The sequence below is a fragment of the Bufo bufo genome, chromosome 1 (assembly GCF_905171765.1).
Source record: "Bufo bufo chromosome 1, aBufBuf1.1, whole genome shotgun sequence".
NCBI lineage: Eukaryota > Metazoa > Chordata > Amphibia > Anura > Bufonidae > Bufo > Bufo bufo.
In genome coordinates, this window is record NC_053389.1 from 634,049,820 (window position 1) to 634,074,462 (window position 24,643).

At 41.0% G+C, this 24,643-nt stretch overlaps 1 protein-coding gene across 2 annotated transcripts in view; it reads left to right on the forward strand.

The window, feature by feature from the left end:
• Positions 1-39: 39 nt before the first annotated feature.
• The window catches only part of APBA2 (amyloid beta precursor protein binding family A member 2), a 496,602-nt gene continuing 471,998 nt past the window's right edge, over positions 40-24,643 (forward strand). For both annotated transcript variants that reach the window (XM_040413847.1, XM_040413848.1), the window contains exon 1: positions 40-131. The gene's annotated coding sequence lies outside the window, so the exon portion shown is untranslated. The remainder of the gene's footprint in view (positions 132-24,643) is intronic.

A 24,643-nucleotide genomic window follows, 5' to 3' on the forward strand; every position in this document is an offset into this window, starting at 1 on the left:
GTCATACTTACCCATATGGATGTTTTCTCCTCTGCAGTTATCAGATTTCTTCTGGCGGTAGAAGAATGTACAGTACTCAGCGTACCACATCACTGTAGCATCCAAGAGGATATTTTGTGGCACTTACTCAGGTACAGTTTTTGCTAATTTTTTATCTCTACCAGAATCATAATTTTGTATGTTTACTTGTAGAGGATAGTTTCATTAAGATTTAAGAGCTTCCATGTAATCATATTGTATATATGGTTTGGTTTAGTACTAAAAAGAAGAAAAAAATTAACTTTCTAAAAACTATGGGGGTATTTATTAAGGCCGGTGTTTTAGACTACTATAGGCGTATTTCTGCATAGTAAATGACCTCCTATTTGGTTTCCATGATCGGTTGTATGGAAAAGTGGTCATTGAGAAGTTTTCATTATGAGTGGCACGGTGCATTGTTTTATAGATAATGTCACAAGTACACGAGTTCTATAATCATACTGCTTGGTATGACCAGCAGTTAGCCAATGAGATATAGCACTGACTGAGATATAGCACTTATTTATTTGGTTCTGCACACTAAACACAAGTTATTTATTTGCTCCACTCCATTTAGAGTCCATGAGCAGTAATGGCCAGTTCGCATTGTTCGCCAGCGAACACATGCGGGCTGCCATCTTTTCTCACAAGTCTGGCGAGGCACAGGTAAGCCCTTACCTGTGCCTGTGCCGCGAGACGGTCTGAAACAAATACGGTCAGCGGGAGCAGGCAGTTCCGAGGACAGCCTGATGAAGGCCCCTGGCGGCTGTTCTTGGAACTGCCTGCTCCCGGTGACCGCATTTGATTTCAGACCGGCTCGCGCACAGACACAGGTAAGGGCTTACCTGTGCCTCGCCGGACTTGTGAGAAAAGATGGCTGCCCGCATGTGTTCGCGGGCGAACAATGCAAACTGACCATCACTGTCCATGAGCACGGTCAACCTTTACAGCATCCATCAGCATCATTTAACCGGTCTTGGCTCTCCTGAAATGTTTGTTTTAGTAAATGCTTGTATTCTTCATGAAATAGCAATACTAGAAAAAAAAATCTCTATGCTGTGCTGTTTCTCTGATATTCCTCCTAGAAATGTATGAATAAAGTGACATCTGGGTGTTGCCAGTTGGGGCATGTCTCTCCGCAGTCTGACACTCCCCAACCAGTGCTGTCTGTGTAGGGACAGTAAGGGGAGTAGTAACACCCAATTAAACAGGAACGGCACACCGCACAGTTCCAAGAAACGTGCTAGATTCTGACGTTTGAAACAGTCTAAACATAATGGATCAGATTTATTAATTTACAAAATTATCAAATTATGGTGCATGCTATATTTGTGCTATAATTTGCCAGCTTTTACACTTCTTGGCAATTTTCATAAGTGTTGAGAAAAGTGTATTGGGCTTAGAAGAAAGGAGGCATGGCCTCTGGGCCCAACAGATTTACTGTGATTTATGCCAGAAACTGTAGTGAATTATAGCTGAAATCTGTGCCAGCTCATAGGTGGAGTAAATTTCACTTTCTGGGGGTGGGACAGCTGGAAGATGCTCCAAATGTAATAAAAATAAGAATTTATTAATAAATTTGGAGCATCATACACAGGCATATGAAACACTATATGTACCACTATCAATTGACTACTGTAGCTTGTTTTTCTTAAGAAAATTAGTCATCCATTGTCATAATGGAAATACATGAACCACAGCCTTGTCAGAAGTCATACTGGCATTGCTGTTTCCCAAGTCTCATCTGCAGGGTAATCTTATCAGAGCTTTTAGTTTAGCATAATCTATGTCGGGATGGTCGAAATACAGTATATCTTTTTGTCTGAAGTCTAAGGTTTGACTGTGCGCTGACATCAGGCCTTCCACATTTCCAAGGGTAATTGTTGCATGTTTCCATTGCACATGAGAGCCTTTTGTATCTACAATTTTGATTTAAAGGAACATTTTTAAAAATAAAAGTACATTACAATGGACGAAGCTGTGTAGTTCCCATGTCTGTTTCTGATGTCTGAGCTACTGCTGGACATCTGATCCCAGCGGTAGGGGGAGTCGGACCCCCTGTATGATATTGATGACCTATCCTAGAGATAGGTCATCAGTTGTTTAATCCTGGAGAACCCCTTTAAGTACACCTTAAAGGGATTCTCCGGGAATTACGAAAATGAAAATACTTAAATATTACTTTATTATAAATATATTCCCAAATACCTTTCATTAGTTATAATGTCTGAATTGTCTATGGAGCGATCATCAGGGGTAATAAAATGGCTTATTAGTACACACAACACTGAGCTATAAAGCTGCTTCATCCTCCTCTTCTACTTGCCAGGGATTATGATCCTGAACACAGTTTAATATGATCTTCAGCTGAATCTCTGTAAGAATGGAGTTCATGAGGAGACATGAAGAGAGGACAGACAGGACAGACTGCGGTAATGTGGGGGCTGTGGTAATGGAGACCGCATACAAGTGCTGCTGCTCATCAGCCACATCCCCACCTCCTCTCCGTACTTCATGTTTCCTCATGAACTTCATTCCTACAGAGTTTCAGCTGAAGATCTTAGGGTACTTTCACACTTGCGGCAGGACGGATCCGACATGCTGTTCACCATGTCGGATCCGTCCTGCGGCTATTTCGCCGTGCTGCCGGACCGCCGCTCCGTCCCCATTGACTATAATGGGGACGGGGGTAAAGCTCCGGCGCAGCACGGCGGTGCATGGCGAAAGCCGCCGGACTAAAAAGCCTGACATGCAGTAATTTTAGTCCGGCGGCCTTTCCCTGTGCACCGCCGTGCTGCGCTGGAGCTCCGCCCCCATTATAGTCAATGGGGACGGAGCGGCGGTCCGGTGGCACGGCGAAATAGCCGCAGGACGGATCCGACATGGTGAACTGTATGTCGGATCCGTCCTGCCGCAAGTGTGAAAGTACCCTTATGAGCTGTGTTCATGATCATAATTCCTGACAAGTAAAACAGAGAGGAGCTGAGGCGCTCTTTAGCACAGTGTTGTGAAATAACACATCCTGATTTGTGATTAGGGCAGGTTTTGTGTGTGCTAATAGGATGGCGGACATTTATTTCTCCTGATGATTGCTCCCCAGACAACACGAGCCATTCTAACTAATGAAAGGTATTATATATATATACACTGCTCAAAAAAATAAAGGGAACACTTAAACAACACAATGTAACTCCAAGTCAATCACACTTCTGTGAAATCAAACTGTCCACTTAGGAAGCAACACTGAGTGACAATCAATTTCACATGCTGTTGTGAAAATGGGATAGACAACAGGTGGAAATTATAGGCAATTAGCAAGACACCCCCAATAAAGAAGTGGTTCTGCAGGTGGTGATCACAGACCACTTCTCAGTTCCTATGCTTCCTGGCTGATGTTTTGGTCACTTTTGAATGCTGGCGGTGCTTTCACTCTAGTGGTAGCATGAGACGGAGTCTACAACCCACACAAGTGGCTCAGGTAGTGCAGCTTATCCAGGATGGCACATCAATGCGAGCTGTGGCAAGAAGGTTTGCTGTGTCTGTCAGCGTAGTGTCCAGAGCATGGAGGCGCTACCAGGAGACAGGCCAGTACATCAGGAGACGTGGAGGAGGCCGTAGGAGGGCAACAACCCAGCAGAAGGACCGCTACCTCCGCCTTTGTGCAAGGAGGAACAGGAGGAGCACTGTCAGAGCCCTGAAAAATGACCTCCAGCAGGCCACAAATGTGCATGTGTCTGCTCAAACGGTCAGAAACAGACTCCATGAGGGTGATATGAGGGCCCGACGTCCACAGGTGGGGGTTGTGCTTACAGCCCAACACTGTGCAGGACGTTTGCAAGATTGGCAAATTTGCCACTGGCGCCCTGTGCTCTTCACAGATGAAAGCAGGTTCACACTGAGCACATGTGACAGACGTGACAGAGTCTGGAGACGCCGTGGAGAACGTTCTTCTGCCTGCAACATCCTCCAGCATGACCGGTTTGGCATTGGGTCAGTAATGGTGTGGGGTGGCATTTCTTTGGAGGGCCGCACGGCCCTCCATGTGCTCGCCAGAGGTAGCCTGACTGCCATTAGGTACCGAGATGAGATCCTCAGACCCCTTGTGAGACCATATGCTGGTGCGGTTGGCCCTGGGTTCCTCCTAATGCAAGACAATGCTAGACCTCATGTGGCTGAAGTGTGTCAGCAGTTCCTGCAAGACGAAGGCATTGATGCTATGGACTAGCCCGCCCGTTCCCCAGACCTGAATCCAATTGAGCACATCTGGGACATCATGTCTCGCTCTATCCACCAACGTCACGTTGCACCACAGACTGTCCAAGAGTTGGTAGATGCTTTAGTCCAGGTCTGGGAGGAGATCCCTCAGGAGACCGTCCGCCACCTCATCAGGAGCATGCACAGGCGTTGTAGGGAGGTCATACAGGCACGTGGAGGCCACACACACTACTGAGCCTCATTTTGACTTGTTTTAAGGACATTACATCAAAGTTGGATCAGCCTGTAGTGTGTTTTTCCACTTTAATTTTGAGTGTGACTCCAAATCCAGACCTCCATGGGTTGAAAAATTTGATTTCCATTTTTAATTTTTGTGTGATTTTGTTGTCAGCACATTCAACTATGTAAAGAACAAAGTATTTCAGAAGAATATTTTATTAATTCAGATCTAGGATGTGTTATTTTTGTATTCCCTTTATTTTTTTGAGCAGTGTATATATATATATATATATATATATATATATATGTAATATTTAAGTATTTTCAGCAATCTTTTTTCTTAATTCCAAGAGAATCCTTTGCTGTTAATACTAATGCATTGTGTTGTACCACTGTTTGATGCAACACAATGCAACTTTATCACATTTGTCATAAACAGGAAAACCTATCCCATAACTAATGGGGTTATCCCATAACTAAAAAAAGACATCATATAGTACATAACAATCTGTTTCTACCAAAGCTAGAATCAGCCCTGTACCTCACATGGATCCAGGATTCATTGCTCTGCTAGATTTATATCAAGCTGACAGATCAAGGGGAGTGTCTGTTCTTCTGCAGCTCAGGGGGCGTGTCTCAGCTCTCCCTATCACAGCTCAGGAGGCAATTGAAGGATAAAACTGAGCATGTGCGGCCTTCTCAGTGACCAGGACAAAGAAATAGGAAAAATAACAAACAGCAGGTGGCGCTATACAGATATATTTTATTAAATAACAACTCATTTTTTAATTATATGCTATTACAAAAGTATTCAGATCCAGGTGCTGGTTTGAAAACTGTTAAATATTTTTCGTGGTACAACCCCTTTATGCCCCCCTGAAATGAACGGAGCGGCCGATCGCACATGCGACTGCCCACTTCATTCATTTCTGACTGTCTGCTCCGTTTATTTCAGGGGGGCTGCAGGGGGTATGGGGCCCCGTTCTTGTGATCGGTAGGGATCCCAGCGGTGGGAGCCCCACTGATCTAATAGTTATCCTGTCGATAGGGGATCACATCAAATAACTGGAATACCCCTTTAACCCCTTAAGGACATAGGACGTACCGGTACGCCCTATTTCCCGAGTCCTTAAGGACCCAGGACGTACCGGTACGTCCTAACTTTAAATAGGCATTCCGCCCCCCAGGGGTTAATCTGAACAGGATGCCGGCTGAAATCATTCAGCCGGCATCCTGTCACAATGCCAGGGGGGTCATGTGACCCCCCATGTCGGCGATCGCAGCAAACCGCAGGTCAATGCGGTTTGCTGCGCTTTTTGCAGTTTCTGATCCCCGCGGTCCCTGACCGCGGGGATCAGAAACTTTAGAGTGCCTAAAATCAATATTTTGTCGCAGGCGGTGGGGGCGTTGCGGGAGGCGGGCGGTGCGGCAGGCGGGATCGCGATCCCCCGCCCGCCTCCCCTTGAATGATCGTTGGCTTCTAGTGGGTATACCAGGGTGCCAGCACATTGCTGGCACCCTGGTATAAACGGCTGACATCTGTGCAGATGTCAGCCGTTTAACCCTTTCCATACCGCGCTCCGTATGGACCGCTGTATGGAAAAAGTTAACTGTCATCAGTCAGGGAGTTCCCTCCCTCTCCATCGGGGGGCTGCTGTGCCTTTGCAGCCCCCCGATGGAGAGGGAGAGAGCCCCCCTCAGCCCTGTGCTTACCCTTCGACGTCTGCGAAGTTGTGGCAGACAGGGAAGGTTCCCATGGCAACAGGACGCCTGCTCAGGCGTCCTGCTGTCCATGGTGCTGAACAGATCTATGCTAAAAGCATAGATCTGTTCAGTGTAAGTAAAATACAGTGCAGAGCCCTATATAGGGTTCTGTACTGTATTATACAGACATCAGACCCACTGGATCTTCAAGAACCAAGTGGGTCTGGGTCAAAAAAATGTAAAAAAAAGTGAAAAAAGTTAAGATAAAAAAAAAACATTTATCATTGAATAAAAATTAAAAAAATAAAATAAACTACACATATTAGGTATCGTCACGTCCGTAACGACCTGATCTATAAAACGGTCATGTTACTTTCCCCGCATGGTGAACGCCATAAAAATAAAAAAATAAAAACTATGAGAAAATTGAAATTTTGCCCACCTTACTTCCCAAAAAAGGTAATAAAAGTGATCAAAAAAGTCGCATGTACGCCAAAATAGTACCAATCAAACCGTCATCTCATCCCGCAAAAAATGAGACCCTAGTCAAGATAATCGCCCAAAAACTGAAAAAACTATGGCTCTTAGACTATGGAAACACTAAAACATGATTTTTTTTTGTTTCAAAAATGAAATCATTGTGTAAAACTTACATAAATAAAAATAAAGTATACATTTTAGGTATCGCCGCGTCCGTATCGACCGGCTCTATAAAAATATCACATGACCTAACCCCTCAGGTGACCACCATAAAAAAAAAAAAAAAAAAAAAAAGCAATTTTTTGCCATCTTACGTCACAAAAAGTGTAATAGCAAGCGATCAAAAAGTCATATGCACCCCAAAATACTGGCAATCAAATCGTCATCTCATCCCGCAAAAAATGAGATCCTACTCAAGATAATCGCCCAAAAACTGAAAAAACTATGGCTCTTAGACTATGGAGACACTAAAACATTTTTTTGGTTTTAAAAATGAAGTTATTGTATAAAACTTACATAAATAAAAAAAAATTGTATACATATTGGGTATCGCCGCGTCCGTGACAACCTGCTCTATAAAATTACCACATGATCTAACCTGCCAGATGAATGTTGTAAATAACAAAAAAAGAAAGCGTGCCAAAAAAGCTATTTCTTATTACCTTGCCGCACAAAAAGTGTAATATAGAGCAACCAAAAATCATATGTACCCTAAACTAGTACCAACAAAACTGCCACCCTATCTCTTAGTTTCTAAAATGGGGTCACTTTTTTGGAGTTTCTACTCTAGGGGTGCATCAGGGGGGCTTAAAATGGGACATGGTGTAAAAAAAAACAGTCCAGCAAAACCTGCCTTCCAAAAACCGTATGGCATTCCTTTCCTTCTGCGCCCTGCCGTGTGCCCGTACAGCGGTTTACGACCACATATGGGGTGTTTCTGTAAACTACAGAATCAGGGCCATAAATAATGAGTTTTGTTTGGCTGTTAACCCTTGCTTTGTAACTGGAAAAAAAATATTAAAATGGAAAATCTGCCAAAAATTTGAAATTTTGAAATTGTGTCTCTATTTTCCATTAAATATTGTGCAACACCTAAAGGGTTAACAAAGTTTGTAAAATCAGTTTTGAATACCTTGAGGGGTGTAGTTTCTTAGATGGGGTCACTTTTATGGAGTTTCTACTCCAGGGGTGCATCAGGGGGGCTTTAAATGGGACATGGTGTCAAAAAAACAGTCCAGCAAAATTAGCCCTCCAAAAACCATACGGCGCACCTTTCACTCTACGCCCCGCTGTGTGGCCATACAGTAGTTTACGGCCACATATGGGGTGTTTCTGTGAACAGCAGAGTCAGGGCAATAAAGATACAGTCTTGTTTGGCTGTTAACCCTTGCTTTGTTAGTGGAAAAAATGGGTTAAAATTGAAAATTAGGCAAAAAAATGAAATTCTCAAATTTCATCTCCATTTGCCAATAACTCTTGTGCAACACCTAAAGGGTTAACGACGTATGTAAAATCAGTTTTGAATACCTTGAGGGGTGTAGTTTCTTAGATGGGGTCACTTTTAGGGAGTTTATCCTCTAGGGGTGCATCAGGGGGCTTCAAATGGGACATGGTGTAAATAAACCAGTCCATAAAAATCAGCCTTCCAAAAACAAAACGGCGCACCTTTCACTCTACGCCCAGCTGTGTGGCCGTACAGTAGTTTACGGCCACATATTGGGTGTTTTTGTAAACGGCAGAGTCAGGGCAATAAAGATACAGTCTTGTTTGGCTGTTAACCCTTGCTTTGTTAGTGGAAAAAATGGGTTAAAATGAAAAATTAGACCAAAAAATTAAATTCTCAAATTTCCTCCCCATTTGCCAATAACTCTTGTGCAACACCTAAAGGGTTAACAATGTATGCAAAATCAGTTTTAAAAACCTTGAGGGGTGTAGTTTCTTAGATGGGGTCATTTTTGGGTGGTTTCTATTATGTAAGCCTCACAAAGTGACTTCAGACCTGAACTGGTCCCTAAAAATTGAGTTTTTGTAAATTTCGGAAAAATTTCAAGATTTGCTTCTAAACTTCTAAGCCTTATAACATCCCCAAAAAATAAAATATCATTCCCAAAATAATTCAAGCATGAAGTAGACATATGTGGAATGTAAAGTCATCACAATTTTTTGGGGTATTACTATGTATTACAGAAGTAGAGAAACTGAAACTTTGAAATTTGCAAATTTTTCAAAATTTTTGGTAAATTAGGTATTTTTTTGTGCAAAAAAAATAATTTTTTTGACTTCATTTTACCAGTGTCATGTACAATAGTACAATATGTGGCGAAAAAACAATCTCAGAATGGCCTGGATAAGTCAAAGCGTTTTAAAGTTATTAGCACTTAAAGTGACACTGGTCAGATTTCCAAAAAATGGCCTGGTCCTTAAGGTGAAAATGAGCCCGGTCCTTAAGGGGTTAAGGATTGTTTGTCTCTCTTCCTTACAAAATCAGCTGTATGCAGATTGCTGCGGCTGCTGGATTCAGAAAGGTGCTGTCTCTGATGAGACAACCTTGTTATCCCCTAGTCTTAATGTTTACAGGTTACATATTATACATTTACAGGTTAGGTAAAATCTCATAGTCCTGTTAGTTCCTTGCCCTTTCTTCCCCAGCCTTTCTAGAAAAGTCTGCACACAGTGCCATTGTACTATCCCCATGCTTAAACATCTGCTTTAATTCAATTTTTTTTTATTAAAATTCACTCGTTATTCACATTCACAGGATCAAACTGTTATATTGTCGCAATTGCTTTTATTACATATTTACCAGTATTCAATAGATTCTAGCCGCAAGAAAATAAACTTGTCAGCTCAATAGCTTATTTATTTCAACAATTGCAGAGATAATAATAAGTAACCATTTCTATAATCGCTAATAACCGAATCGTCTCTCTGCCTTTGTGTGTTTGCCGTTGTGGTCTTAGCGTTGTTCTCATTTAAAATAGTTTCTTTGTATAATATAGTGTCAAAATAAGTCTTCAAAGAATAGAAAAGAAAATAATTCATCTTTACGACAACTTGAATGTTATTTAAAGGAATAGTTTGCAAGCTGTGCCGGCTTTTTTTTTCCTCTTGCCTTTAATTCTGTATCTTTTTCTTTTTCCTTACAAAGAATGAAATGATGGCTGGTGATACAGTAGATTATGAGCTTGTTCTGTTGCCATGTGCTCCTTGCCGCAGCTCTAGTTTTTTTTTTTCTGGTTTTTATGATGCGGAACTACAACACAGAGAGATAATGCCAAGTATTGAACACATCTTTGCAGCTTAACAATAGTGCACTAATTATGAACAGTGCAGATTGAGATTCTTTTGCCCCCACAGTTTAATGTCACCCCTCACTAAATGCAGCCATTTAAATTTAGCTTAGATTTCTTTTCTTTTCTCTTCAATATTCCATCAAATGTCCAATAATATTGTGCCTGTCAGTACAGCATAAACCATTCTATTATTCTTCTATTATCATCTCTCTAAAATGAAATGTCTTCTACCAGTAAGCACAAAGTGAATGTGCGAAAATGTCACTGCAAGATTTACAGTTGTCTGTGGAGTTCAAATTCTTTAGTATTACTGGCTGGTACTGTATCTCCCCCACCCTTCACCAGAGGGAGAGACAAAGAACGGACAGACACCACCAGGTATATGCAATGGGGCCTCTCCCTGGGTGTGTCCCATGAGGTGCTATTTATTTACCATAAAGCCTGGGACACACCCTCTTACATACTACGGATCAAAAATTACCAATCATGGATGTATATCAAAGTGACCAATCAAAGATGTATAGCAACAGAATGATGCATTTGTTATAATTGAACATCACGTCTGTGTGTGTGATTTATATATATATTTGTCTCTAAAATCCTGTTGTCTCTTTCCTTGCAGTTTGTAAAAATCACATTTCTGTGATCGATAAACAGACAGTAAAAGCATAAAAACATAAAATGAAGAATGGTCAATAATTAAGGACAATTAGCACAATTCATGTTCATTAAAAACTCAATTTATTCCACAAAAATAACATTGGAGTGGATTTACTAATCAAATTGAGGCCAAGTTCCAGAGCACAAGGCGTTCTCCAAATGTATTGACAAGAGGCATGCCTTAAGAGGGAAATGGGATATGACTTTACTGAAAGAGCATAGCTTGAAGTGCACCACATTATGCCAAAATGTTTGCACAAAATAAATAGTCTAAGGTAAGCCATCCAGGCGAGTAGACAATAGTGTCTAAATATGTTCTAAATTTTTTCTAGAGCATGAGCCACTGTGATAAATTTGAAACATCTAGTCTAGTTCTAAACTGTCTAAATTTAAGACAGTATTAAAGGGAACGTGTCACCTATAATTTTTTTTCTGCCAGTTAAAACCAGATTGTGACACATTTTTTTGTTCCAATGTTTTTACTTTTCTGATTGTAGATTTGTTTTATTCTATTAACTGATCTTGCCTGAGCTGATGTTAAAAGATATGCTTTACAGTAACCACCATGGGCCATAGACACAATGGACAGGAGTACACCTCAGCTATTGTGAATGGTGAATCCTCTGTTATATAAATATGAGGGATACCTGTCTGTAATCTTGCCTGTAATGATGATTAGATGATTGCTGAAAGGTGATCTGCATAGACCAAGAAAAAGTGCCTGTTACTGGGATTTTTTAAGTATAGCTAGTGACATGGAACATTAAAAATAACATCACCAAAAACTCTTTAGAATATGACTAAAATAAAAACTTGATCTAAACAATACTGTAGGTCATTTTCTGCTGGCACATTCCCTTTAGCTTATTTGGACCATTACGTTTCAGTGTTTTATACTGGCGGAAAGTTCCAGGAATGGTGCTAACATCTCAGTTTAGTAGGACTGATGTAAATGTTAAGGTACTTTCACACTAGCGTTAAAGTTTTCCGGTATTGAGTTCCGTCATAGGGGCTCAATACCGTAAAAAACGCATCCGTTTTATCCTAATGCATTCTGAATGCAAAGCAATCTGTTCAGTATGCCTCAGGATGTCTTCAGTTCAGTCCCTTTTACGGTATTACCTATCCACAGATTGATTAATATTTTAGGCTAATTTGTCTTTAGTATTGACTATGATAGTGACTATGAGCATGTATCTGATGCATTCCAAAAAGGATTATGTGTAAATTTAGGTGTAGCAAGCAATGATTATGGGTATGTTCCCTTTTCCAAAGTATTCATTTTAGAGGGTTTGTGATATATGCACTACTCACAAAAAGTTAGGGATATTTGGCTTTCAGGTGAAATTTATGGAAACTTAAAAAGTCCCCTCTACAGTGATATTACATCATGAAAGTAGGACATTTAAGTAGAAGCATGCAATGGTGATTTCCTCATCTCAAACAATCTATTCAAACAAAAGCCCACAACAGTGGTGGGTATACCCCCACAAAAATGTCAATGTCTCAATAACTTGTCATGTGGCCTTGAGCATCAATTACAGCTTGACAACGATGTCTCATGCTGTTCACATGTCAAATTATGCTTGTGGTCAGGTACCCTTGAAGGTCGTCTAGCATGCAGGCCAAGCTGATGTAAATGGTTTCTAATGGTCTGATATGACACTTAGGTGTCTCTCACCTCCCTTAGATGTGCCCAGAGTTGTGTGGCATTCATCATCCGGTTCCGCAGGGCATTGTTCACAATGAAGCGGTCATCAGTGTGGGATGTGGGCAAAGGACATCCACTTCTATGTTTTTCTATGACTCTTCCAGTCTCTCCGTATCTGTGTTACAACCTGCTGCGGATACTCTGTGATACTCTAAGCACAGTACCCATTTCCGTCTGAGAACATCCTGCTTGAAGCCTTGGAATGACGAAGTACTGTTGATCAATTGTTAGGTGTTGTCTTGGTCTCACAGTGTCAAAATGTGAACAGCATGATGAGGAGAACTCTTTAAATACCAATTCTAATTGAACCAGGAAATGTATTGGGCGATTCATGGATCAAACACCTGTTCTGAACTTTGCCATTAAGCTCCTTGTTAGAGAACAGCAAGTTGTGCAAAAAGTACTGAAACATTGAAAGTTGGACATTTGCATTCAAAGGTTTAGAGAAGGCCACGTTCAGTGATGGTCAGTTTGCAGTGTCCACCAGCGAACACATGCGGGCTGCCATCTTTAGTAAGGTAGACTCTCCCGTCTGGCGATGCACAGGTAAGCCATTAACTGTGCCTGTGCCGCGACCCGGTCTGAAATAAAATGTGGTCACTGGGAGCAGGCAGTTCAGAGAACAGCCACCGGGGGCCTTCATCGGGCTGTTCTCAGAACTGCCTGCTCCCAGTGACCGCATTTGATTTCAGACCAGCTCGCGGCACAGGCACAGGTAAAGCCCGCATGTTTTTGCTGGCGAACACTGTGAACTGACCATCACTGGTCACGTTAAGTTCACCTGTAAAGGTTAGAGTGCATTTTAGGTTCATCCTGAAATTTCACCCACAAACCAAATATCCGTAACTTTTTTGTGAATAGTGTACACACTGTTCAAAGAATTCATACTGGCAATTTAAAAGAATAAGCTAAATCCTTTTAGTAATTTTCACCAAAGGAAAAAACATTAGCACCTTTCGTATATTTTCTACTACTCTACCTGCTCATATACACTGTGTGCATTGAGCTACTCTGTTTGGAATTAACAAGATTTCCAAGTGTGAACAATTTAAGTAAAACGATTGTGACACCACAAATCAGGTGTGCCCTTCCTTGTGGCAAGTTTGAGGATAATTTCTGTTATTCTTTAACTGTGTAGTGTCATGCAACCCCCCTCGTATGACCCTATTGTCACACTGAGTCACAAGCATCCAGGAAATGAAATTTTCTGCTTTATTACAGTTTGGTGTTCTACTGAGCACAATTATTGCAAATTATTTCTTATGCATAGTGTTTCTACATTCCTGATTTTAGTAGCATCAACTGAGGAAATACTGAATTAATGAGAATACATTAAGCATTGCACAGTGTGTCAACCTTCATGTAGCTTCTAATTGTTCTTCCAGTGGTGGAACTAAGTAAGTTAATAAGAGTCTGCCCGATCACATTTTGAAATTAATTTCTGGACCTTTCTAGGCTTTGCATTATTTAATATTTTAATTGACTAATCAATCTTTACAGAGCAGTATCTTGTAAGTGGATGTCCTGATAAAAGAGGTGCTGAGAAACTATTAAAGCTATTTCTCCATCGATCTACGCAGTGTGATCTGGAAAGTAATTATGAGTCTAAATAGCGTACTAAAAAAGGTTTGATTCTTATAATGGCAAAAATAAAGCCAAGTAATTGGCAGCCACTTGTATGGGTGGCTTCACCGTAACATTATCTAAGTGTAGCTGTTTCAGACTGGGCTTCTGTGTTTGAATTTTTTTTATATGGTTTTTGAAGCCAAAATCAGGAGTGGATTCAAAAAGTGGAGAAGACACAGGCCCTGATTTATCATGCCTTCACTCCATCATTTTTGCTTAAAAAAAATCACAAAACAGGGCTTTTGCGCCTTTTTGCACTTCCAAAAATTGCAGTTTTACACCACTCACTCCAGTTTTGAAGTGTGGGTGGGAAGCAGGTGTGGTTAGCTATGTTAATGAATTTCACTCCAGTTTTATCATTGAGACTTTTTTTAAAAGTCACTAAAAAAGACGCAGTCTCACTCCAGTAGGAGGGTGGAGTAGGAAAACTGGAGTAGCTTTTCTAGACAGATGTGTTACTGTAGGTTTAAGGATGAGACAAATTTATCGAACAACATGTGACATTTGATAACTGTGGCATAAAGTACAACAACACAGACTCGCGCAAAACTAACTTCACATATTCACCTCATAAGTTCCCCGTTCAGTCTTTATGCGTTCTCCATTTATGATACAAATCCAGCCTTATAGTTTTTTTTGTTAAAAGCTTAATAGGTCTACACTTCTCTGTTGAGCAACTTCCTCAAGGTTAGAACTCAGTTTTAATACAAAGCTATAATTATTAAAACATGACAATAAATTTCTGTTCACCTGCAAGGGGGAACTTGCTGCATATAGATTTATACAGCTCTAACTGAAGTCTCTCTCTCTCTCTCACTCTCTCTCTCTCCATATATATATATATATATATATATATATATATATACAGTTGCAAGAAAAAGTATGTGAACCCTTTGGAATTATATGGATTTTTGCACAAATTGGTCATAAAATGTGATCTCATCTTCATCTAAGTGACAACAATAGACAATCACAGTCTGCTTAAACTAATAACACACAAATAATTAAATGTTACCATGTTTTTATTGAACACACCATGTAAACATTCACAGTGCAGGTGTAAAAAGTATGTGAACCCCTAGACTAATTACATCTCCAAGAGCTGTTTGGAGTGAGGTGTCAGCCAACTGGAGTCCAATCAATGAGATGAAATTGGAGGTGTTGGTTACAGCTGCCCTGCCCTATAAAAAAGTCACACCAGTTCTGGCTTTGCTTTTCACAAGAAGCATTGCCTGATGTGAATGATGCCTCGCACAAAAGAGCTCTCAGAAGACCTACGATTAAGAATTGTTGACTTGCATAAAGCTGGAAAGGGTTAAAAAAGTATCTCCAAAAGCCTTGCTGTTCATCAGTCCATGGTAAGACAAATTGTCTATAAATGGAGAAAGTTCAGCACTGCTGCTACTCTCCCTAGGAGTGGCCGTCTTGTAAAGATGACTGCAAGAGCACAGCGCAGACTGCTCAATAAGGTGAAAAAGAATGCTAGAGTGTCAGCTAAAGACTTACAAAAGTCTCTGGCATATGCTAACATCCCTGTTAGCGAATCTACGATACGTAAAACACTAAACAAGAATGGATTTCATGGGAGGATACCACAGAGCAAGCCACTGCTGTCCAAAAAAAACATTGCTGCACGTTTACAGTTTGCACAAGAGCACCTGGATGTTCCACAGCAGTACTGGCAAAATATTCTGTGGACAGATGAAACCAAAGTTGAGTTGTTTGGAAGAAACACACAACACTATGTGTGGAGAAAAAGAGGCACAGCACACCAACATCAAAACCTCATCCCAACTGTGAAGTATGGTGGTGGGGGCATCATGGTTTAGGGCTGCTTTGCTGCGTCAGGGCCTGGACGGATTGCTATCATCAAAGGAAAAATGAATTCCCAAGTTTATCAAGACATTTTGCAGGAGAACTTAAGGCCATCTGTCCACCAGCTGAAGCTCAACAGAAGATGGGTGTTGCAACAGGACAACGACCCAAAGCATAGAAGTAAATCAACAACAGAATGGCTTAAACAGAAGAAAATACGCCTTCTGGAATGGCCCAGTCAGAGTCCTGACCTCAACTTGATTGAGATGCTGTGGCATGACCTCAAGAAAGCGATTCACACCAGACATCCCAAGAATATTGCTGAACTGAAACAGTTCTGAAAAGAGGAATAGTCAAGAATTACTCCTGACCGTTGTGCACGTCTGATCTGCAACTACAGGAAACGTTGGGTTGAAGTTATTGCTGCCAAAGGAGGTTCAACCAGTTATTAAATCCAAGGGTTCACAAACTTTTTCCACCTGCACTGTGAATGTTTACATGGTGTGTTCAATAAAAACATTGTAACATTTAATTCTTTGTGTGTTATTAGTTTAAGCAGACTGTGATTGTCTATTGTTGTGACTTAGATGAAGATCAGATCACATTTTATGACCAATTTGTGCAGAAATCCATATCATTTCAAAGGGTTCATATACTTTTTCTTGCAACTGTATATACACACCACAGTATTTCAGACAGCTGATTGGTCAGGGTGTTGAGAGTCGCTACCCCCCCCCCCCCCTTCCCATTCATTCAGTATTGATGGTGTGTCCTAAGGATATGCCATTATTATTCAAATTCCAGAAAATTACTTTAACTCAGTGACTGTGAGAAGAGATTTGGGTGATTAAGAGCTCCACATAAAAAAAAAAGTTCTATAAAAATCTATTAAAATTAATCAGTTTAGAATGGTGGACCTATTTAAGTTTGACAGGCTACAGTAGTTGTGTACAGAGACACCAGGTACTCTGGACAGTACATCTAGTATAGTGTAGTTTCGCTTAACTTTTTCAGTGACTTATAATTCTAGTTACTCATTCAATTGTGTATTTGCATTAATTTTGGGAGTTGGGGCTTTTATAATTTAAGACCATTTAGTGCTTTCAGGATATTTAGTGTATTTATATTTTTGTGAAAGAACTCTACAGTGATTTTATCGAGCTGGGAAAAGAAAGCATATTGTTAAAATTTCAATATACTGTACAACAACTGAATTTCAATAGGTTTTTCAGCTATTGGACTTTGATAATCCCAAGAGACCTAGAGGGAAGGCTAGTGGTTTGTAAGCAGTTTGGTCATGCTTACAGTTTTCATTGTTTTGTCTTATGAAGATGTCATGCTTCAGTGTATCAATAGCTTCTATTCTAAGCAGCAGACAGAGTGGATTTGAATGAGACTTAGTGTTGATACCACTGGGACCCATTGTGCATTTCTACAATATTTGAATTGTCTGAAAGAAGAACTATTTAAATGTAACATGCCTCTCTATTGTAAATATTGCATTTTGAATAATGACTATTTTTCGGAAATTTCTAAGTATATTACAGAAGTGACCATGCAAACAATTGCATACTACAGCATTATAGACAACTTACATTCAGGGTTTTTTTCAATATCTTTGTATCGACCACCAGCCCTTCACTTTTTAGCTATGGTGACTGGACTAGATCCCTTAATGCAGTGCCATGGTCCAGTCATATTTTGACCATGCTAACCCAGTCTTAATTAAAAATAAGCATAGAGTTAATATGAAAGGCATAACCAGGGATTCAGCATTTGAGGAGGAGATTGACGGGGATGAAAAACACATCTGTTGCCTTAGTGGCCATCCTCAACCCATGTAATGCCACACCATGACCACTAGCAATACCAGTAGGAAGTGCCTAAATATTACCATCATACGGAACAAAACACTGCCCAAAACCAATCTTACCCCCATGCAGTGACCATACAGTTGTAGATAGCAATCTTACACCAGTACCCTGTAGACTGAATATGTGATAGTAATGCAGTAAAATCCAATGTCTTACAGTTAATGTCTCTTATTACAATCTCTTTTCCTAGTCTTTTCCATCTGAACCAGATCAACACAGCAGTTTCTTCCAGGTGCAACTTGTGTCTGCAGACTGAAGCATTTTTGGCTCCTCACTTTTCCTGCATCCTTCCAACCTTTCTCCAACTTACATAAACGCCTCATTTGATGATACCCCTAATTCTGTACCTGTTGCTGCCCCATCAGTCCCTATTATTATACCTGATGCATGGCACAGTGTCCCCCAAATATTCTGCTTCATGTAGCATGGACAGACAGCACCTGTAAAAAAACAGAGCAACCAAAACTTTTATTTGCAGATACATGATGCCTCATATTGAGACTCATAGTTCATAGCCTCTTTTACACGACTGTATGGCTTTTTCAGTGTTTTGCGGTCCGTGTTTCATTTCTGTTCTGTTTTTCTGTATGGCATATACAGTATACAGTAATTACATAGAAAAAATTGGGCTGGACATAAAATTTTCAATAGATGGTTCCGCAAAAACTGAACGGATACGGAAGACATATGGATGCATTTCCGTATGTGTTCTGTTTTTTTTGCAGACCCATTGACTTGAATGGAGCCACGGAACGTGATTTGCTGGCAATAATAGGACATATTCTATCTTTCAACAGAACGGAACAACGGAAATACGGAAACGGAATGCATACGAGTACATTCTGTTTTTTGCGGAACTATTGAAATGAATGGTTCCGTATACGGACCGTATACGGAACGCAAAAAAACCCAAAAAACGTCGTGTGAAAGAGGCCTTATAGTGCATCACACAGTAACAGTGCCATCTTTTGTGTCCAAAAATGTCATATCACTCATTGCTTTTCCCCTTAGGTAGTAACTAGGGATGAGCGAACTTGTGTTTCAAGTTCAGTGTACAAGGTTCGGGTTCGGTTATCTAAGAATTCTGTTATGGATTCCGCTACCATGGACCATAAGTTATGGTCCGCGGTAGCGGAATCCATAACGGAATTCTTAGATAACACCGAACTTGAAACACAAGTTTGCTTATCACTAGTAGTAACCACCTATGTGCCATCGAGGCAGTAATAATGGCTCTTTTGTATCCACTAGATAATGACTCCTGTGAGTGCCATAGAAAGTAATATGGTCTTTTTTTACTTTCAGATATGAAAGGCAACGTTGAGCCACTCAGTGTACTGTTTTCCAAAGATATGTGGTTTGACTCTAGGGTCAACATTAAGTAATACAGCATCCTTGCTGGCGCCACAAGTGCACAATGTCTATCAACAACTAGAGAGATAGTAACAGTAGGCCAAAGAGCTACATGTGGTTCCTGAGTGTCTGGTTGTCTAAGGGATGATGGGAGAACTTCATCATTCCCTCTACTCAGGGCTGGCATCAGCACCTGGCATACCCGGGAAAATGCCGGGGCCCACTGTTCCTTAGGGGGCCCACTCGTTTCCTTACTTCAAAATTGGTCCCTTTAACCACCTCAGCCCCCAGTGCTTAAACACCCTGAAAGACCAGGCCACTTTTTACACTTCTGACCTACACTACTTTCACCGTTTATTGCTCGGTCATGCAACTTACCACCCAAATGAATTTTACCTCCTTTTCTTCTCACTAATAGAGCTTTCATTTGGTGGTATTTCATTGCTGCTGACATTTTTACTTTTTTTGTTATTAATCGAAATTTAACGATTTTTTTGCAAAAAAATGACATTTTTCACTTTCAGTTGTAAAATTTTGCAAAAAAAAACGACATCCATATAGAAATTTTGCTCTAAATTTATAGTTCTACATGTCTTTGATAAAAAAAAAATGTTTGGGTAAAAAAAAAATGGTTTGGGTAAAAGTTATAGCGTTTACAAACTATGGTACAAAAATGTGAATTTCCGCTTTTTGAAGCAGCTCTGACTTTCTGAGCACCTGTCATGTTTCCTGAGGTTCTGCAATGCCCAGACAGTACAAACACCCCACAAATGACCCCATTTCGGAAAGTACACACCCTAAGGTATTCGCTGATGGGCATAGTGAGTTCATAGAACTTTTTATTTTTTGTCACAAGTTAGCGGAAAATGATGATTTTTTTTTTTTTTTTTTTTTTTTCTTACAAAGTCTCATATTCCACTAACTTGTGACAAAAAATAAAAACTTCTATGAACTCACTATGCCCATAACGAAATACCTTGGGGTCTCTTCTTTCCAAAATGGGGTCACTTGTGGGGTAGTTATACTGCCCTGGCATTCTAGGGGCCCAAATGTGTGGTAAGGAGTTTGAAATCAAATTCTGAAAAAAATGACCTGTCAAATCCGAAAGGTGCTCTTTGGAATATGGGCCCCTTTGCCCACCTAGGCTGCAAAAAAGTGTCACACATCTGGTATCTCCGTACTCAGGAGAAGGTGGGGAATGTGTTTTGGGGTGTCATTTTATATATACCCATGCTGGGTGAGAGAAATATCTTGGCAAAAGACAACTTTTCCCATTTTTTTATACAAAGTTGGCATTTCACCAAGATATTTATCTCACCCAGCATGGGTATATATAAAATGACACCCCAAAACACATTCCCCACCTTCTCCTGAGTACGGAGATACCAGATGTGTGACACTTTTTTGCAGCCTAGGTGGGCAAAGGGGCCCATATTCCAAAGAGCACCTTTCGGATTTGACAGGTCATTTTTTTCAGAATTTGATTTCAAACTCCTTACCACACATTTGGGCCCCTAGAATGACAGGGCAGTATAACTACCCCACAAGTGACCCCATTTTGGAAAGAAGACACCCCAAGGTATTCCGTGAGGGGCATGGCGAGTTCCTAGAATTTTTTATTTTTTGTCACAAGTTAGTGGAAAATTATGATTTTTTTTTTTTTTTTTTTTTTCATACAAAGTCTCATATTCCACTAACTTGTGACAAAAAATAAAAACTTCCATGAACTCACTATGCCCATCAGCGAATACCTTGGGGTCTCTTCTTTCCAAAATGGGGTCACTTGTGGGGTAGTTATACTGCCCTGGCATTCTAGGGGCCCAAATGTGTGGTAAGGAGTTTGAAATCAAATTCAGTAAAAAATGACCTATGAAATCCAAAAGGTGCTCTTTGGAATGTGGGCCCCTTTGCCCACCTAGGCTGCAAAAAAGTGTCACACATCTGGTATCCCCGTACTCAGGAGAAGTTGAGGAATGTGTTTTGGGGTGTCTTTTTACATATACCCATGCTGGGTGAGATAAATATCTTGGTCAAATGCCAACTTTGTATAAAAAAATGGGAAAAGTTGTCTTTTGCCAAGATATTTCTCTCACCCAGCATGGGTATATGTAAAATGACACCCCAAAACACATTCCCCACCTTCTCCTGAGTACGGAGATACCAGATGTGTGACACTTTTTTGCAGCCTAGGTGGGCAAAGGGGCCCATATTCCAAAGAGCACCTTTCGGATTTGACAGGTCATTTTTTTCAGAATTTGATTTCAAACTCCTTACCACACATTTGGGCCCCTAGAATGCCAGGGCAGTATAACTACCCCACAAGTGACCCCATTTTGGAAAGAAGACACCCCAAGGTATTCGCTGATGGGCATAGTGAGTTCATGGAAGTTTTTATTTTTTGTCACAAGTTAGTGGAATATGAGACTTTGTATGAAAAAAAAAAAAAAAAAAAAAATCATCATTTTCCACTAACTTGTGACAAAAAATAAAAAATTCTAGGAACTTGCCATGCCCCTCACGGAATACCTTGGGGTGTCTTCTTTCCAAAATGGGGTCACTTGTGGGGTAGTTATACTGCCCTGGCATTCTAGGGGCCCAAATGTGTGGTAAGGAGTTTGAAATCAAATTCTGAAAAAAATGACCTGTCAAATCCGAAAGGTGCTCTTTGGAATATGGGCCCCTTTGCCCACCTAGGCTGCAAAAAAGTGTCACACATCTGGTATCTCCGTACTCAGGAGAAGGTGGGGAATGTGTTTTGGGGTGTCATTTTACATATACCCATGCTGGGTGAGAGAAATATCTTGGCAAAAGACAACTTTTCCCATTTTTTTATACAAAGTTGGCATTTGACCAAGATATTTATCTCACCCAGCATGGGTATATGTAAAAAGACACCCCAAAACACATTCCTCAACTTCTCCTGAGTACGGGGATACCAGATGTGTGACACTTTTTTGCAGCCTAGGTGGGCAAAGGGGCCCACATTCCAAAGAGCACCTTTTGGATTTCATAGGTCATTTTTTACTGAATTTGATTTCAAACTCCTTACCACACATTTGGGCCCCTAGAATGCCAGGGCAGTATAACTACCCCACAAGTGACCCCATTTTGGAAAGAAGAGACCCCAAGGTATTCGCTGATAGGCATAGTGAGTTCATGGAAATTTTTATTTTTTGTCACAAGTTAGTGGAATATGAGACTTTGTATGAAAAAAAAATAAAAAATAAAAATCATCATTTTCCACTAACTTGTGACAAAAAATAAAAAATTCTAGGAACTTGCCATGCCCCTCACGGAATACCTTGGGGTGTCTTCTTTCCAAAATGGGGTCACTTGTGGGGTAGTAATACTGCCCTGGCATTTTCCAGGGGCCCTAATGTCTGGTAAGTAGGTAAATGACCTGTGAAATCCGAAAGGTGCTCTTTGGAATGTGGGCCCCTTTGCCCACCTAGGCTGCAAAAAAGTGTCACACATCTGGTATCTCCGTACTCAGGAGAAGGTGGGGAATGTGTTTTGGGGTGTCTTTTTACATATACCCATGCTGGGTGAGAGAAATATCTTGGCAAAAGACAACTTTTCCCATTTTTTTTATACAAAGTTGGCATTTGACCAAGATATTTATCTCACCCAGCATGGGTATATGTAAAATGACACCCCAAAACATATTCCCCAACTTCTGCTGAATACGGAGATACCACATGTGTGACACTTTTTTGCAGCCTAGGTGGGCAAAGGTGCCCAAATTCCTTTTAGGAGGGCATTTTTAGACATTTGGATACCAGACTTCTTCTCACGCTTTGGGGCCCCTAAAATGCCAGGGCAGTATAAATACCCCACATGTGACCCCATTTTGGAAAGAAGACACCCCAAGGTATTCAATGAGGGGCATGGCGAGTTCATTGAAAAAAAAAAAATTTGGCACAAGTTAGCGGAAATTGATTTTTTTGATTTTGTTCTCACAAAGTCTCCCTTTCCGCTAACTTGGGACAAAAATTTCAATCTTTCATGGACTCAATATGCCCCTCAGCGAATACCTTGGGGTGTCTTCTTTCCAAAATGGTGTTATTTGTGGGGTGTTTGTACTGCCCTGGCATTTGAGGGTCTCCGCAATCATTACATGTATGCCCAGCATTAGGAGTTTCTGCTATTCTCCTTATATTGAGCATACGGGTAATGAGATTTTTTTTTTCCGTTCAGCCTCTGGGCTGAAAGAAAAAAATGAACGGCACAGACTTCTTCATTCGCATCGATCAATGTGGATGAAAAAATCTCTGCCAAAAAAAGAAAAAGGAGGGGAAAGGCGTCTGCCAGGACATAGGAGCTCCGCCCAACATCCATACCCACTTCAGCTCGTATGCCCTGGCAAACCAGATTTCTCCATTCACATCAATCGATGTGGATGAATAAATCATTGCCGGGATTTTTTTTTTTATATATACAAAGTGTTTGCCAAAGTATATGAACACCGCCACCTCCTCAGCTCATATGCCTCGGCAAACGTATCTTTTACTGCAGAGGAGAAATCTCGTCTTGCAGCGCCGCATACACCGACTTGCGTGTAATCTGACAGCAGCGCAATGCTTCTGTCCGAATGCACATCAGTGCTGCAGCTGGTCGATCGGTTGGTCCACCTGAAAGGTAAAAAAAACAAAACAAAAAAGAAAAAACCAGGCCGCAAAGCAATAACTTTATTAACTGTTGAACAGAACATAGAAACTTTTTTTAAACTTTTTTAACTGAACATTTAACTTTTTTACTTACCGGTATTTTTTTTTTTGTTTAGTTTTTTTTACCTTTTATAGAACAAACCTCTCCTTCCCCATGGGACAATGTGCAAAGCGCAAATCGCCCAAAGATGTGGCGAAGTACATTATGCACTTTATCCCAGGTGAAAGGAGAGGTTTGCAGCAGCTGTGAGTGAATGGGCCCTAATAGCCCTGTGTGCCTGTCCTGGTGAGATGTGATCCCTATGCTAAGTGTACCTGTGTGTGGTACTTCCGGAAACACTCTCCATAGCATAGGGCAGGGTGGTCAGCACAGTCAGGACAGAAATAGCGGGTGTCACGCCTTATTCCACTCCTGCTACAGACACGACATCTTTTTCGGGGTGACGGTTGGGTTGAGGTACCAGGAACGACACTGGGGAAATGTCGCTCGTGTAGACGGCTAACTACACTGGTGGATGGGGCCACGGAACCTCCTGGGTAAAGGAGGTTCTCGATGATCTCTTCCTGGAATTTGAGGAAGGATCCTGTTCTCCCAGCCTTACTGTAGAGAACAAAACTATTGTAGAGCGCCAATTGAATTAAATATACAGACACCTTCTTATACCAGCGTCTGGTTCTGCGGGAAACTAAATACGGAGACAACATCTGGTCATTGAAGTCCACCCCTCCCATGAGCGCATTATAGTCGTGGACACAGAGGGGCTTTTCAATGACACGGGTTGCTCGCTCAATTTGGATTGTCGTGTCTGCGTGAATGGAGGAGAGCATGTAAACGTCACGCTTGTCTCTCCATTTCACCGCGAGCAGTTCTTCGTTACACAAGGCAGCCCTCTGCCCCCTTGCAAGACGGGTGGTTACAAGCCGTTGGGGGAAGCCCACGCGACTAGTTCGCATGGTGCCACAGGCGCAAATCCGTTCTAGAAACAAATGCCTAAAGAGGGCCACACT